We start from the raw sequence: 14,704 nt of genomic DNA, 5'->3' as shown, positions 1-14,704 counted from the left end.
CCCCAATCAAAAACAACGGCCCGTTTCTCTGGCAAAAAAACTCAGCTGCACCGCTTCTGGATGGCAGATTGCAGGAGGTACTTGACACTGTCAAACCAGCCCAACTTGGCACTGGTGCCACCTTGGGTCTGGGAACCATCCTGCCTATCGTGGATTCTAAGGAGCCAGCCGGCCACTCCCAGCCACAGGCCCCCAAACACAAACAACGGTGCTTTTCCCTGGAAAACAAAACTCGCCTGCCAACTTTTTGATGGCAGATTGCAGGAGCCACTTGGTACTATCAAACCAGCCCAACTTGGCACTGGTGCCACTATGGGTCTGGTCACCATCCTGCCTATCGTAGCTTTTCAGGAGCCAGCCGGTCACTCCCAGCCATAATCCCCCAGACACAAACCTCGGCCCGTTTCCCTGGCAATCAAAACTAAGCTGCCCCGCTTCTGGATGGCAGATTGCAGGACGCACTTGGTACTACAAAAACAGCCTGACTTGGCAGTGGTACCACCTTCGGTCTGGGAACCATCCTGCGTATCGAGCATTTTAAGGAGCCAACCGGCCACTCCAAACCATATGCCCCCAAAAACAATCCACAGAACTTTTCTCTGGCAAACAAAAATCAGCTGCCCCGCTTCTGGATGGCAGATTGCAGGAGCCACTTTGCACCATCAAACCAGCCCGACTGACTCCTGAAAATCAACCATACGCATGATGGCTTCCAGACCCAAGGTGGCACCAGGGCCAAGTCGGGCTGGTTTAATAGTACCAAGTGGCTCCTGCAATCTGCCATCCAGAAGCGGGGCAGCTGATTTTTTTTTGCCAGAGAAAAGGTCCGCGGTTTTTTTGGGGGGGCATGTGGCTGGGAGTGGCCGGCTGGCTCATTAGAATCCACGATACGCAGGATAGTTCCCAGAGCCAAGGTGGCACCAGTGCCAAGTCGGGCTGGTTTGATAGTACCAAGTGGCTCCTGCAATCTGCCATCCAGAAGAGGGGCAGTTGAGTTTTGTTTGCCAGAGAAAAGCGCCGTTGTTTTTGTTTTTCGGGGCCTGTGGCTGGGAGTGGCCGGCTGGCCCCTGAAAATCCACGATACGCAGGATGGTTCCCAGACCCAAGGTGGCACCAGTGCCAAGTTGGGCTAGTTTGATAGCACCAAGCGGCTTCTGCAATCTGCCATCCAGAAGCAAGGCAGCAAAGTTTTGTTTGCCAGAGAAAAGGGCCGTGGTTTTTGTTGGGGGCCTGTGGCTGGGAGTCGCCGGCTGGCTCCTTTAAATCCACGATAGGCAGGATGGTTCCCAGACCCAAGGTGGCACCAGTGCCAAGTCAGGCTGGTTTGATAGTCCCAAGTGGCTCCTGCAATCTGCCATCCAGAAGCTGGGCAGCTTACTTTTGTTTGCCAGAGAAAAGGGCCGTGGGTTGTGTTTGGGGGCATATGGAAGGGAGTGGCCGGCTGGCCCCTGAAAATCCACGATACGCAGGATGGTTCCCAGATCCAAGGTGGTACCAGTGCCAAGTTGGGCTGATTTGATAGTACCAAGTGGCTCCCGCAATCTGCCATCCAGAAGCGGGGCAGCTTACTTTTGTTTGCCAGGGAAAAGCTGCAAGGTTTGTGTCTGGGGGCCTATGGCCAGCAGTGTTCGGCTGGCTCCTTAAAATGCTCGATACGCAGGATGGTTCCCAGATCCAAGGTGGCACCAGTGCCAAGTCGGGCTGGTTTGATAGTACCAAGTGGCTCCTACAAACCGCCATCCAGAAGAGGGGCAGTTGAGTTTTGTTTGCCAGAGAAAAGGGCCGAGGTTAGTGTTTGGGGGCATATGGCTGGGAGTGACCGGCTGGCCCCTGAAAATCCACGATAGGCCGGATGTTTCCCAGATCCATGGTGGCACCAGTGCCAAGTCGGGCTGGTTTGATAGTACCAAGTGTCTCCTGCAATCTGCTATCAAAAAGTTGGCAGGCGAGTTTTGTTTTCCGGGGAAAAGCGCCGTTGTTTGTGTTTGGGGGCCTGTGGCTGGGAGTGGCCGGCTGGCTCCTTAGAATCCACGATACGCAGGATGGTTCCCAGACCCAAGGTGCCACCAGTGCCAAGTCAGGCTGGTTTGATAGTCCCAAGTGGCTCCTGCAATCTGCCATCCAGAAGCGGGGCAGCTAAGTTTTGTTTGCCAGAAAAAAGGGCTGTTGTTTGTGTTTGGGGGCCTGTGGCTGGGAGTGGCCGGCTGGCTCCTTAGAATCCACGATACGCAGGATGGTTCCCAGACCCAAGGTGGCACCAGTGGCAAGTCAGGCTGGTTTGACAGTGTCAAGTGCCTCCTGCAATCTGCCATCCAGAAGCGGGGAAGCTGAGTTTTTTTTGCCAGAGAAAAGGGTTGTGGGTTGTGTTTGGGGGCATATGGCTGGGAGTGGCCAGCTGGCTCCTTAAAATGCACGATACGCAGGATGGTAACCAGACCCAAGGTGGCACCAGTGCCAAGTTGGGCTGTTTTTGTAGTACCAAGTGGCTCCTGCAAACTGCCATCCAGAAGAGGGGCAGTTGAGTTTTGTTTGCCAGAGAAAAGGGCCGAGGTTTGTGTTTGGGGACATATGGCTGGGAGTGGTCGGCTGGCCCCTGAAAATCCACGATACGCAGGATGGTTCCCAGATCCAAGGTGGTACCAGTGCCAAGTTGGGCTGGTTTGATAGTACCAAGTGGCTCCTGCAAACTGCCATCCAGAAGCGGGGCAGCTTACTTTTGTTTGCCAGGGAAACGTGCCAAGGTTTGTGTTTGGGGGCCTATGGCCAGCAGTGTTCGGCTGGTTCCTGAATATGTACGACACGCAGGATGGTTCCCAGATCCAAGGTGGCACCAGTGCCAAATCGGGCTGGTTTGATAGTACCAAGTGGCTCCTGCAATCTGCCATCCAGAAGCGGGGCAGCTTACTTTTGTTTGCCAGAGAAAAGGGCCGTGTTTGGTGTTTGGGGCCTACGGCTGAGAGTGGCCGGCTGGCCCCTGAAAATCCACGATAGGCAGGATGGTTACCAGATCCAAGGTGGCACCACTGCCAAGTCGGGCTGGTTTGATGGTGCAAAGTGGCTCCTGCAATCTGCCATCCAGAAGCGGGGCAGCTGATTTTTGTTTGCCAGAGTAAAGGTCCGTGGTTTGTTTTTGGGGGCATATGGATGGGAGTGGCCGGCTGGCTCCTTAAAATGCTCGATACGCAGGATGGTTCCCAGATCCAAGGTGGCACCAGTGCCAAGTCGGGCTGGTTTTATAGTACCAAGTGGCTCCTGCAAACCGCCATCCAGAAGAGGGGCAGTTGAGTTTTGTTTGCCAGAGGAACGGGCCGTGTTTGGTGTTTGGGGCCTACGGCTGAGAGTGGCCGGCTGGCCCCTGAAAATCCACGATACGCAGGATGGTTCCCAGATCCAAGGTGGCACCACTGCCAAGTCGGGCTGGTTTGATGGTGCAAAGTGGCTCCTGCAATCTGCCATCCAGAAGCGGGGCAGCTGATTTTTGTTTGCCAGAGTAAAGGTCCGTGGTTTGTTTTTGGGGGCATATGGATGGGAGTGGCCGGCTGGCTCCTTAAAATGCTCGATACGCAGGATGGTTCCCAGATCCAAGGTGGCACCAGTGCCAAGTCGGGCTGGTTTGATAGTACCAAGTGGCTCCTGCCATCTGCCATCAAAAAGCTGGGCAGCTGAGTTTTGTTTGCCAGAGAAAAGGGCCGTGGTTTGTGTTTGGGGGCATATGGCTGGGAGTGGCCAGCTGGCTCCTTAAAATGCACGATATGCAAGATGGCTCCCAGACCCAAGGTGGCACCAGTGCCAAGTCGGGTTGGTTTGATAGCACCAAGTGGCTCCTGCAATCTTCCATGATCACGTGAAGAAATACTTTCTGGTTTCAGCCATATGCTCTTTCTTCTCTCCCTCAACTTCTCTATCACCTCTCATCTGTTTCACATGCGCTATCTTCAAGGTCCACAGGCTACTTTTCACAGAATCTTCAGGCCTGATGAAGTAAGAATGATGATTAGAACAGAGCTGGGATCTATTTTCCAGTTTGGATAAAATGCATTCTGCACACAAATCCAAGGAGAAGGTGCTGCCCCGATGCCCAGAAAAACTTTCACTCCTGCTAGTGTTCTACGTCAACCGCAACTTAGTCTGAAAGAAAAGCTTTTTCTCTGAGAGCATCTGAGATGTTTGCATGAAGCACTGATATCTGACATATGCAATTTTGAATAGGAGAGGAAAAAGAAAATGGCAAGGAGTTTTTAATTTTAGTGGTTTCAATTTTAATTTCCGTGCACTTTTTCAAAACTTGTCAGCTCAAATGCCCATCAACATCTTTTAGTCATCTGTAAGTCAGTATTCATATAAAATGTGCTTCAAATCCAAAGAATTTCAAATTTGCACTCCAAGCTTCTATGCCTAGATTTATGATTTCCTACACATATTAGATGAAAGGAAGGCCTTTTTTACTGTGGGAGTGCTGGAACACTGGAACAGGTTGCCCAGAGAAGTTGTGGGTGTCCCCTCCCTGAAAGTATTCAAGGTCACCTTGGACGGGGCTTGGAGCAGCAACAAAGGAGAAGCTTGATGGTAGAGAAACAAAGTTGGACTATAGAAGAAACTCGGATTGAAGTATAGGAGCAAGTTTTCTCTCAGCTCTTGGGGTAAATTCAAAGTTGTACAAAATGACATTTATCTGTGCTATTCACTACTGTAACAGAAAGTTTCATGAAAACTGTACAGAAGATAGTAAATTTTAAAAGAGATAAGAATTACAGCATAAAATCCATGGGATGGGTTACAACATGAGACACTCTGTAAGAGAAAATCTCTGTGTTTCAGCACTTCATCGGGGTAAGATTTCATGAAGTGCCAAAGAAGGCGGCAAAATATCATTCGGGACATTATTTACTGGAATTCAGCCTGGCCATTAGTAGGAACTGGCTTTGAACACATCATGTAGATATACCACACACACTTTCCCTTCACTGAAAAATTACTGTTTACAACGAATAAGCAATTGACGATCAAAATTGATTGAAAGCATCTTAAACATGTCAAGTATTTCATTGTAGATGATCTGTGATCCAAATGCTTCTTCCACCTTCGAGAGGGACAGAAGAATTCTTCCATATCATGATGGTTTAAAATTGTATCAACCAATGTTTTCTGCTGAAAAGATATCATCTATTTTTTTCTATTTTTGGAAGAAAATATTCCTAGACATACAACAGGTGAGAACTAAGTAATTTTAAAGAAACAAATGAAATTAAAATATTCTGTAAATAGAATGAAATGAAAAGCTGTGTTTTAAATAGGAGCTAAATATGAAACAGAATTTTTGTACCAGGCATTTGAATTACTGCACCAGCTCTTTTGCCCATCAAGAGAGACATTTAGCATTTCAGTCTTTTCCAAGGTGTTCATGATCTGCTATGCTGATCTCTGTGTGTGCCTAGGTGTGTGTGGAAGGGGGGGCATGTGAAGGGGAGTGTGTATGTTTGCTTTACAATTGTTGTGGCAGATTCATGCCTCAGCTCCACATTTTGTTTTAAAAAGGTCACACCGAGTGGATATGAAGTTTACTATCAACAAGAGATCAATTCCCAAATCATCCATTTGACTCTCCCTTATAAATCATGTGCTTTGTTGCATATTTTATCAAATATACTTTCAAGCCAGATGGAGGAAGGAGGATGTGGGAATCCCTCCACCATCTTGCAACTTTTATGCAAGTAGGTTTTCAAGAAAATCATCATTTCTCTTTTAAATATGTCTGGAACAGGCATGATGGTAGTGTCAACCTGTTGGAGCTTTTGTTGCTGGAAGAAGTTGTACAAAAGGATTGGTTTTTACATTGACCAGTTACTGAATCAAGCGCAGGAATACATTGGAAATTTAGCTGGGGGTTCCTTTTCCCAGCAGACTACTTCTAGAACGAGCTTGTACACTGAAGCTGACTCTTTTGCTCTCTTTTTGTTTCTTTCCTATTTTCTTGGCTTCTTTGCCACTATCTAGACAATTTTGGAACTTTGTTCCCAACTAAAATGGTTTCAATAGTCTGATTGTGATCATACATTTTTACAAGGAATTTTTAAAATCTTTCCTCGAGTTCAGAAAGTCAAGGACTTAGATCTTTTTCTTCCCTTATCAATATTGCAATGAAATTGATAAATAAAGACCAACTCTTTATTTTTGTTTTTAACCCACGTAGATAATTCCCATCCATTAATCCATTTTGTGGACCAATAGTTGCCATTCTGATGGAAGCTGTCACTTCTTAACAATAGGCATTCTGTGACTATGTTGACAGCACTTTGGGTGAAGATCCTAACTGGTCTTAGATACACATAGGGAGAAATTTGCTCAGCCAGTGTCAGTCTTAAGCATGCGTATCAGAAGATCTTTCTAGAGCTGGGAATTTTCCCATGAAAGGGATTCAGTTAGGGAAGAGACACTTGTGCCAGAGTTTTACATTCTTCTTGAACACTGCTTAAGGAACTTAGATGCCATGTCCATTTGGATCTCTGTCTGCACAGAACTTTGTCATGCCAGTGCTTGAAATGCATCTTGAAGAGAATTCACTAGCACAGAATGAAAGAGAGTGGAAGGGGTTGGTGGGGCTAACCAGGCCCAACCCCCCTGCCTAAACCAGGATACCTAGAGCCTCTTGCCCAGGATTCTATCTGGGTGTACTTTTAATGTCTTCAAAGATCCAGGCTCCACAATCTTTCTGGGCAGTCTGTGCCGTGGTTCAGTCACCCTCACAGTAAAGAAACATTTACTGATGTTCAAAGGCAATCTCCTGTATTTCAGTGTGTGCCCACTGCCTCTTGTCTTTTCCCTCAGCATCACTGAAAAGACACTGATTCCCTCCCCTTTGCACTATTGCTTCCATATGTATGTGTGCTGCCATGTAGAGATATGTCAAAAACCGCCCTGAAGCCCAGGCAGATAATATTCCCTTCATCTACCAGTCAAGTTGATTCATCAGAGGAGTTTAAAGTGATGTTCAGCATGAAATTCCCCTGAAAAATCATGCTAACTAGATTATTTGGTCGTCTTTCATGTGCCTGGCAAGGATTTCCAGGAAGAGCTGCTTCATCAACTTCCTGGGGATAAAAAAGAGGCTGGCTGGTTTGTACTATCGCGAGTCCTCTTAATTGCCTTTTATGAAGATGGGTGTCATTTGCATACATCCACTCTTTAGCCTCTCTTGTCGTCTACATCTTAGCAAAAAGCTTTTCCACTACATCTGGCAAGGAGAAATTGTGCCAGCACAGAAAACATCTCCCATCGTGTTCTAGAAGTTGCAGAGGTGTCTGCCAAGTGTTTGGCAGGAAGAAAAGAAAAGTTGTCCAAAACAGCTTCCAATCGAATGTTCATGTGATTGGAAAAGTCAGGAGAGTGCAAAAGTACTGTTTTCTATCAGTTGGCAAGCTGCACACACAATCCCAGTGTTGTACAGCTTGCTTCTTCACCTTTCCGAAGCTGCCGCTCTCCCCGGCTCCCGGAGCCGAAGTAGCGGCTTCTTCGCGCAAAGACGATTGTGCCGCTCACAGTGCTCTCCTTAGCGCGGCTTCTGCTGAAAGACGCCCGGGAGCGGCTCTTAGCTCCGGACAGCATCCTACCTTCGTCTTTAGCGCCTCTTCTCATCTACATCTCAGCAAAGCGCTTTCCCACTATGTCTGGCTAGGAAAAACTGTGCCAGCACAGAAAACATCTCCCATCGTGTTCTAGAAGTTGCAGAGATGTCTGCCAAGTGTTTGGCAGGAAGAAAAGAAAAGTTGTCCAAAACAGCTTCCAATCGAATGTTCATGTGATTGGAAAAGTCAGGAGAGTGCAAAAGTACTGTTTTCTATCAGTTGGCAAGCTGCACACACAATCCCAGTGTTGTACAGCTTGCTTCTTCACCTTTCCGAAGCTGCCGCTCTCCCCGGCTCCCGGAGCCGAAGAAGCGGCTTCTTCGCGCAAAGACGATTGTGCCGCTCACAGTGCTCTCCTTAGCGCGGCTTCTGCCAAAAGACGCCCAGGAGCGGCTCTTAGCTCCGGACAGCATCCTACCTTCGTCTTTCGCTTCTTTTGTAGTCTACATCTTAGCAAAACGCTTTCCCACTATGTCTGGCTAGGAAAATTGTGCCAGCACAGAAAACATCTCCCATCGTGTTCTAGAAGTTGCAGAGATGTCTGCCAAGTGTTTGGCAGGAAGAAAAGAAAAGTTGTCCAAAACAGCTTCTAATCGAATGTTCATGTGATTGGAAAAGTCAGGAGAGTGCAAAGGTACTGTTTTCTATCAGTTGGCAAGGTGCGCACACAATCCCAGTGTTGTACAGCTTGCTTCTTCACCTTCCTGAAGCTGCCGCTCTCTCCGGCTGCCGGAGCCAAAGAAGCGGCTTCTTCGCGCAAAGACGATTGTGCCGCTCACAGTGCTCTCCTTAGCGCGGCTTCTGCCGAAAGACGCCCCGGAGCGGCTCTTAGCTCCGTACCTTCCAATTCAATTTTTTGGCTCGACAAACCAAATGGTATACTTGCAGCAGTAGGGCAGGACAGTGAACTGGACTTTCTCCTTGTAGAGAGAAGCTAATGAAAAAATTTCACTGCAATCAGAGCAGGCTGTCAAACAAGAAAAATGTCATGAAAATAAGCCAGCCTTATCCTCTTAGTCTTGCTTGTTGTGATTGGCCAAGAATGAAATGTGTCAACTCTGTGTTTCTGGGTATCACATCAGTAACAGGTACTTCAGCTGCTGTCCTTCTCTCCTAAAGTTAAGAACAGAATCCAAGGAATTGTGATTCCATGGTCTCAATTCACCCTATGAAAAAGGAGTGGAAGGTGCAGGGGTCAATTAACTTGAATGGCCTATGTCAATCAGCGGCCACTGATTTCCTGAAGGCTTCAACAGGTTACTTGCCCATGTTTTTCTTGGAATTGTTTTAACCTTTGGTCATGTTTTTCTTGGGATTCTTTTACCCTTTCCCCATTTGTTCAGCCTTTGCTCTCAAGCCTTTGCTGACATTTCCAATATCTCGGTAGCCTGGAAAAGTGTTGTCTTGATTGATCACATCATTATTCCCTTCCAAGGGTCGTTTGCCTCAAGTCTCAGTTTGGCTGGTTTTCTGCGAGTTGATTGTCAGAGGGCAGCAGGTGTTTTGTAAGAGCAAGTACACAATCCCATAGCTTGCTTTTCTTTGGATTTGGCCTGTCTAGAAAATGGAATGACTAAACATCTCTGAGAGGCTTTTCTCTCTCCATTAGGTTTCACTGGAAGGGCAGATGCAAATCGTCTACCTAAAGTCTTGGCACAGAAGAAAGTAGTGGTTTGCTGCTGCATATAGCTAGAAGCTTACAAAAGGAAGGCCTTGGGCTGAGGCCCATTACTTTGGCTAAGTAGAAAAGGACTGTGGGAGGTGAGGCAGCTGAATTAGACGTAAATCAAAAAGTTCTAGAACCGTCGAGTGTTGACAGCGTGGTGCATGGTGGTTGGTTGAATTGTGTTTGTTATGGCTTAAAGCTATGGAACTGATAAAGGCCTGATGTTGGAATCCATAAGGTTAGAGGATTTTTAAGAAATGGTTAAAAAGAAGTACGTAGGCCTTAGATTGGAGTTTTGTTAGCATTGCAGAAAAGTTTCCCATGCAAGCAGAAAAGATTTCCGTGCAAGCAGAAAAGTTTCCCAAGCAGTAGAAGTGAAAAATGGAAACAAGGTTATTTAATGTATATCTTTAGAAGGTTAGCATGAATAGAACTCTGTTCTTTGTCTCTTATCAACTAGTCTTTGTTTTAGCTACGATTACCTATGTTTTATAAGATTGGATAGAATGCTTGTCAAGATGTGTTTTCTGTGTCTGATTGGCTGAATTCTAGTCTGAGATGATTTTATGTATTGCTGTATGAGCCCTGTTGAAGGAGACATTTTTTGGTGTGGATCAGTGAGCTGTCATGTCTCCATTTTGTATTTTGAGACTGATGTGCTGGAAATAAAAGCAAAAATCTCTTCACTGGTCTGGTTACCATGTTATCCATATTTGGATATTTTGCCGCGGCCTAGTGGGTTCCTTTTTTAAGGCGTGGGTTCCTGACACCATTGGACTTATACCTGTCCCGTCCCCCGCATATTGGTGCCTCGTGTGAGGACGTAGAATAGAAGAAAAACAAAGAAAAATCGTGGAAGTACCAGCTGCGGAGACCCAAGTGTTAACAAGGAGCACACTGTATCATCTCTCCCGCCGAAGCCAAGAAAATTGTAAGTAACTTATCTCGGGAGAGCGCTTGGGTGACGTTGGGAGGCAAAATAGAGAAAAAGAAAATTATTAAAAGAACACAAAAATGGGAACGAATTTATCAAAAGTTGAATGGGATGTTTTTCATCAATTAGAGACAATGTTACAAGAAAAAGGTCACTCTGAAATTTCAAAAACTGAGCTTAAAAACTTACTTATCTGGGTTAAAGCGAATACGCAAGATTTAAATCTGCAGTCTGCTTTTACTTTTCATTTTTGGGATCAGATAAACTGGAGAATCTATAAACTAGTCTCTCTCAAAAAAGATGAAAGCTTAAGAGAACTTATGCCGGTTTGTAGAGCGCTGTTGGAGCACTGTTTTAAACAAACTGATAATAATAAGATCAACTTGGACTCAGAAAACAAAGCTTCTGGTTCTGTCTCATTAAATTCCAGTAAACCGGAGACTGTGTGAGTATCGGAGAATGTTACAAGTGTTGTTGCAAATGCTGAAAGCATTGCTTTGAACTATGTTGAACAAAATCTTTCTTCTCTCTCTCTGGGAAAAAATGAGACTCTTTTGGACTTTTCTTCGTGTTGTTCTGTTAATGTAAAAATATGACTCTTGTAAGGGGGATGGAACAAAGTGTGTAAAAGATGGAAATGAAAAAGTGACTGCACTTCCTAAAATTGTTTGTGCAGGGACACTGAAACCTGAATTGGATTCTGTTGGGCCTGGGGTGGAGGCTGAGGTGGCTTCTTCCACTCGGGAAATTGTGGTTCCGGGGAACTCTTTTTCACTTAAGCAAAAACAGGGTTGTTCTGGTGTTTGTCAATCTATAGATACAGAGAAAGAAAAATTGGCTTTAAGGGTGGAGTCCTTTGAAAGGAAGAGATGGAAGAAACTCGCGACTGTGTTGTTGCTGAAATTCAAAAAGCTGGACTTGAAATCTCTGCAACGAAAATTCAACAAGTTTCACCTTAGAAGTACCTGGGATGGAAGATGATGGAAGACGATGGAAGACGACAATAATACCACAGAAAATTCAGATCCGAACCAGAGTCAACAACCTACAAGAGTTACAACAACTTCTAGGAGAAATCAACTGGGTCAGACCGATGCTGGGAATCACCAATGATGAACTGAGTCCGCTCTTCCATTTGCTGAGAGGAAGTTGCGACATCACTTCGCCAAGAACTTTAACCCCTGAAGCTCGTGCTGCTCTCGACAAAGTCACAGAAGCTCTTCAAAAAAGACAAGCTCATGGCTGCGTTCCTGAAAATCCTTTCTTTCTTGCAATCTTAGGAGAGAAGATGCAGCTTTGTGGTCTCATTTTCCAGTGGGATGCCGCAGAACAAGATCCTTTGTTAATAATGGAATGGGTTTTTCCTCCCTACAGGTTTTCAAAGACCATTTGCTCAGTTTTAGAAATGATTGCATACATTATAATTAAGGCTAGAACCAGATTGTTAACTTTGGCAGGTCAAGAATGTTCAGTTATCTATTTGCCATTGAAAAATGATTATTTCAATTGGGCAATGCAAAATTCTGATGATTTACAATATGCATTCTTAGGTTTTCCAGGTGTTTGTTCCATACACTCTCCAGCTCACAAACTACTGCAAGCAAAATTGAGTTTCAGAGAAAAACCTAAATTAAGTGAAGAACCTTTACATGCTGTGACTCTCTTCACTGATGGCTCTGGTAAAAGCCACAAGTCCGTTGTGACTTGGTTTAATCAAAAGACTGATGTTTGGGAATCTGATATTCAAACAGTAGAGGGATCCCCTCAAATTGTTGAGCTTGCTGCAGTAGTTTGAGCTTTTCAGCTGTTTCCTCAGCCTTTTAATTTGGTCACAGATTCTGCTTATGTTGCTAATGTAGTCAGGAGAATAGAAGGTTCCATTTTAAAGGATGTTAGTAATGAAACTGTACATCGTTGGCTTTCATGTCTTTTTATAACTTTGCAATATAGAACTAATCCATATTTTGTTTCTCACATTAGGGCGCATTCTTCACTTCCTGGATTTTTAGTGGAAGGAAATGCAAGAGCGGACAAGCTGACAATGGTCATTTCTAACACATTGTCAAATATTTTTGAACAAGCAAAATTGAGTCATGCCTTTTTCCACCAAAATGCACAAGCACTCATGCGAATGTTCCAAATCACTAAAAGTCAAGCTAAAGCTATCATTCATACTTGCCCTGACTGTCAATTGGTACAACCTCCTGTTTCTACAGGAGCAATCAACCCCCGAGGCTTACAAAGCCTACAGTTGTGGCAAACAGGTGTTACTAAATAGCCTTCTTTTGGTAAATTTAAAAATATTCATGTTTCCATAGACACGTTCTCTGGTGCAGTTTTTGCTTCCCTTCACACAGGTGAAACTGGCAGCCATGCCTGTCATCATTTCCTGCAAGCTTTTGCTTCATTGGGTATACCCCAAGAAGTAAAAACTGACAATGGTCCCGCATACATATCTCAAAAATTGGCCACATTTTTAAATGAATGGGGTGTTCGACACATTTTTGGTATTCCCCACTCTCCCACAAGCCAAGCAATCATTGAAAGAACACATCAAACCTTAAAACGCGTATTAGATCAACAGAGAGGGGGAACGGAAATCACCCCACAGATGAGACTGAGTAAGGCTTTGTATGGTTTTAATTTTCTAAATAGTTCAAGTACAGAACCAGATCCACCAATCTTTAGACACTTTTCAAATAGCACACAGGCAAAACTGAAAGAACATCCTCCTCTTCTAATTAGAAACCCTGACTCTGGACAGATGGAAGGCCCGTTTCAATTAATAACGTGGGGCAAAGGGTATGCTTCTATTTCCACAGGTGCTGGAAGAATTAAGTGGGTTCCTGCCAAAAACGTCAAACCGTATCGCACTTCAGAACCTGTTGTCGAGCCTAGAACTGAGGAAGCGAGTACGCAGACGTGGACCGAATGGAAGGATCCCGGGTCTCGCCTGACGCCTCTTGTGCCTGACGTTCTTTGTGCATCGGTGGAACCCATGAACTCTGATTTTGTGCCAATGTTATTTATGAGTATACGAATTGAATGCTGAATGTTTGTTTAACAAAGCTAGTTTTTGGCTGAAAATTTAGGTTATTGTTTTTGTTTAGAAAGAATTCTGCCAAAACTTAGTTCTTGAAAGAGATGGGGCAGAATCAAATGGTATACTTGTTTTGCTTGATGTTAATTGTTTTTTGTCGTGCAGATTTGCCTGTGGATCAACCGAAAACGAATGTTTGGGTGACCTTAGCCAAGGCTGCCGGATCGGATACTATATGCCTGTCGAATTCGGAACCAGAAAAGCCTTTCTCAACCTGTTTGGTTGGTGTGCCAGTGAAAGAGTTTCCTTTGGTCAGAAAAGAATCCAATGGTAAACCAGGTGGAATTGACAATGGAAACAGTCCTTCCTTCAATTGGAACATTTGTTCGAAAAAACTTCTCAGGGCAGCAAATGTTTCAAACAGTTGGGATGTGTTTCTGGAGACGGACCAATATCCACGGCAATTGCCAAAAGGGTATTGGATCATTTGCGGAGACAGAGGTTGGCAAGGCATTCCAGCCCACCTTGAAGGTGGCCCTTGTAGCATTGGTATGCTTACCATAATTGCCCCCACTGCCAAAGCAGTGATGAAAAAGAAACAAAGGAAAACAAGAGCTGTTCCTCATTATGATGAGAACTGTCAGAGTGATTTTATGCCTTGGAATGCCGCCAGAAGGCTTTCAGCAGGTATATTTCTACCCCAATTGGCTTCAGCTGTGGCATTGAGACAATTAGATCAAGTTGGATGTTGGCTGAGCAAACAAGCTAATGCCACATCCTCCGCAATCAGTGATATGTTGACCGATGTTGATAGTATTAGACATGCTACTCTTCAAAACAGAGCAGCCATTGATTTTCTTTTACTGGCACAAGGACATGGTTGTGAGGAATTGGAAGGATTGTGTTGTATGAATTTGTCTGATCGTTCTGAATCCATTCACAAAAGCATTCAAAAATTAAAGGATCTGACAGCCCAAATTAAAGAAGATGGAGGTTCCTGGTTGGATGATTTGTTTCAAAATTGGAGTTTTGCACCTTGGCTAAGGCAACTTTGCAAGATAGGTCTTTACATATTAGGTGTTCTAATACTGATATTGATAGTGGCACCTTGTATACTCTGTTGTGTTCGGCGAATGATGAACAAAACAGTCCGAGAAGTTTTTGTCATTCAAGCAGGAGAACTAGGAAGTAGAAGCACAGAGAGTGTACGAAATCTCACGAAAGCAGTAGATGAGGGTATTGACATGAACGAAGGTTTTGAATTAAGGCCTTGGAATCGACCAGAGTTTTTTGAACGATGCCTTGTGACTGTTGCCAAACGTGATTCATATCTCTCTTTCAGGGATTGGGTCTTCACAGCATTAAGTTGCTGTGCCGTAATATAGCAATGCTTCAGTTTAGTGAAAATAGGTCTTCAGCAGATAATAAGCAGAAATTTTGCA

The sequence above is a fragment of the Melospiza melodia genome, chromosome W (assembly GCF_035770615.1).
Source record: "Melospiza melodia melodia isolate bMelMel2 chromosome W, bMelMel2.pri, whole genome shotgun sequence".
NCBI lineage: Eukaryota > Metazoa > Chordata > Aves > Passeriformes > Passerellidae > Melospiza > Melospiza melodia.
The sequence above is the reverse complement of the archived record's forward strand: the minus strand, read 5'-3'. Positions refer to the sequence as shown.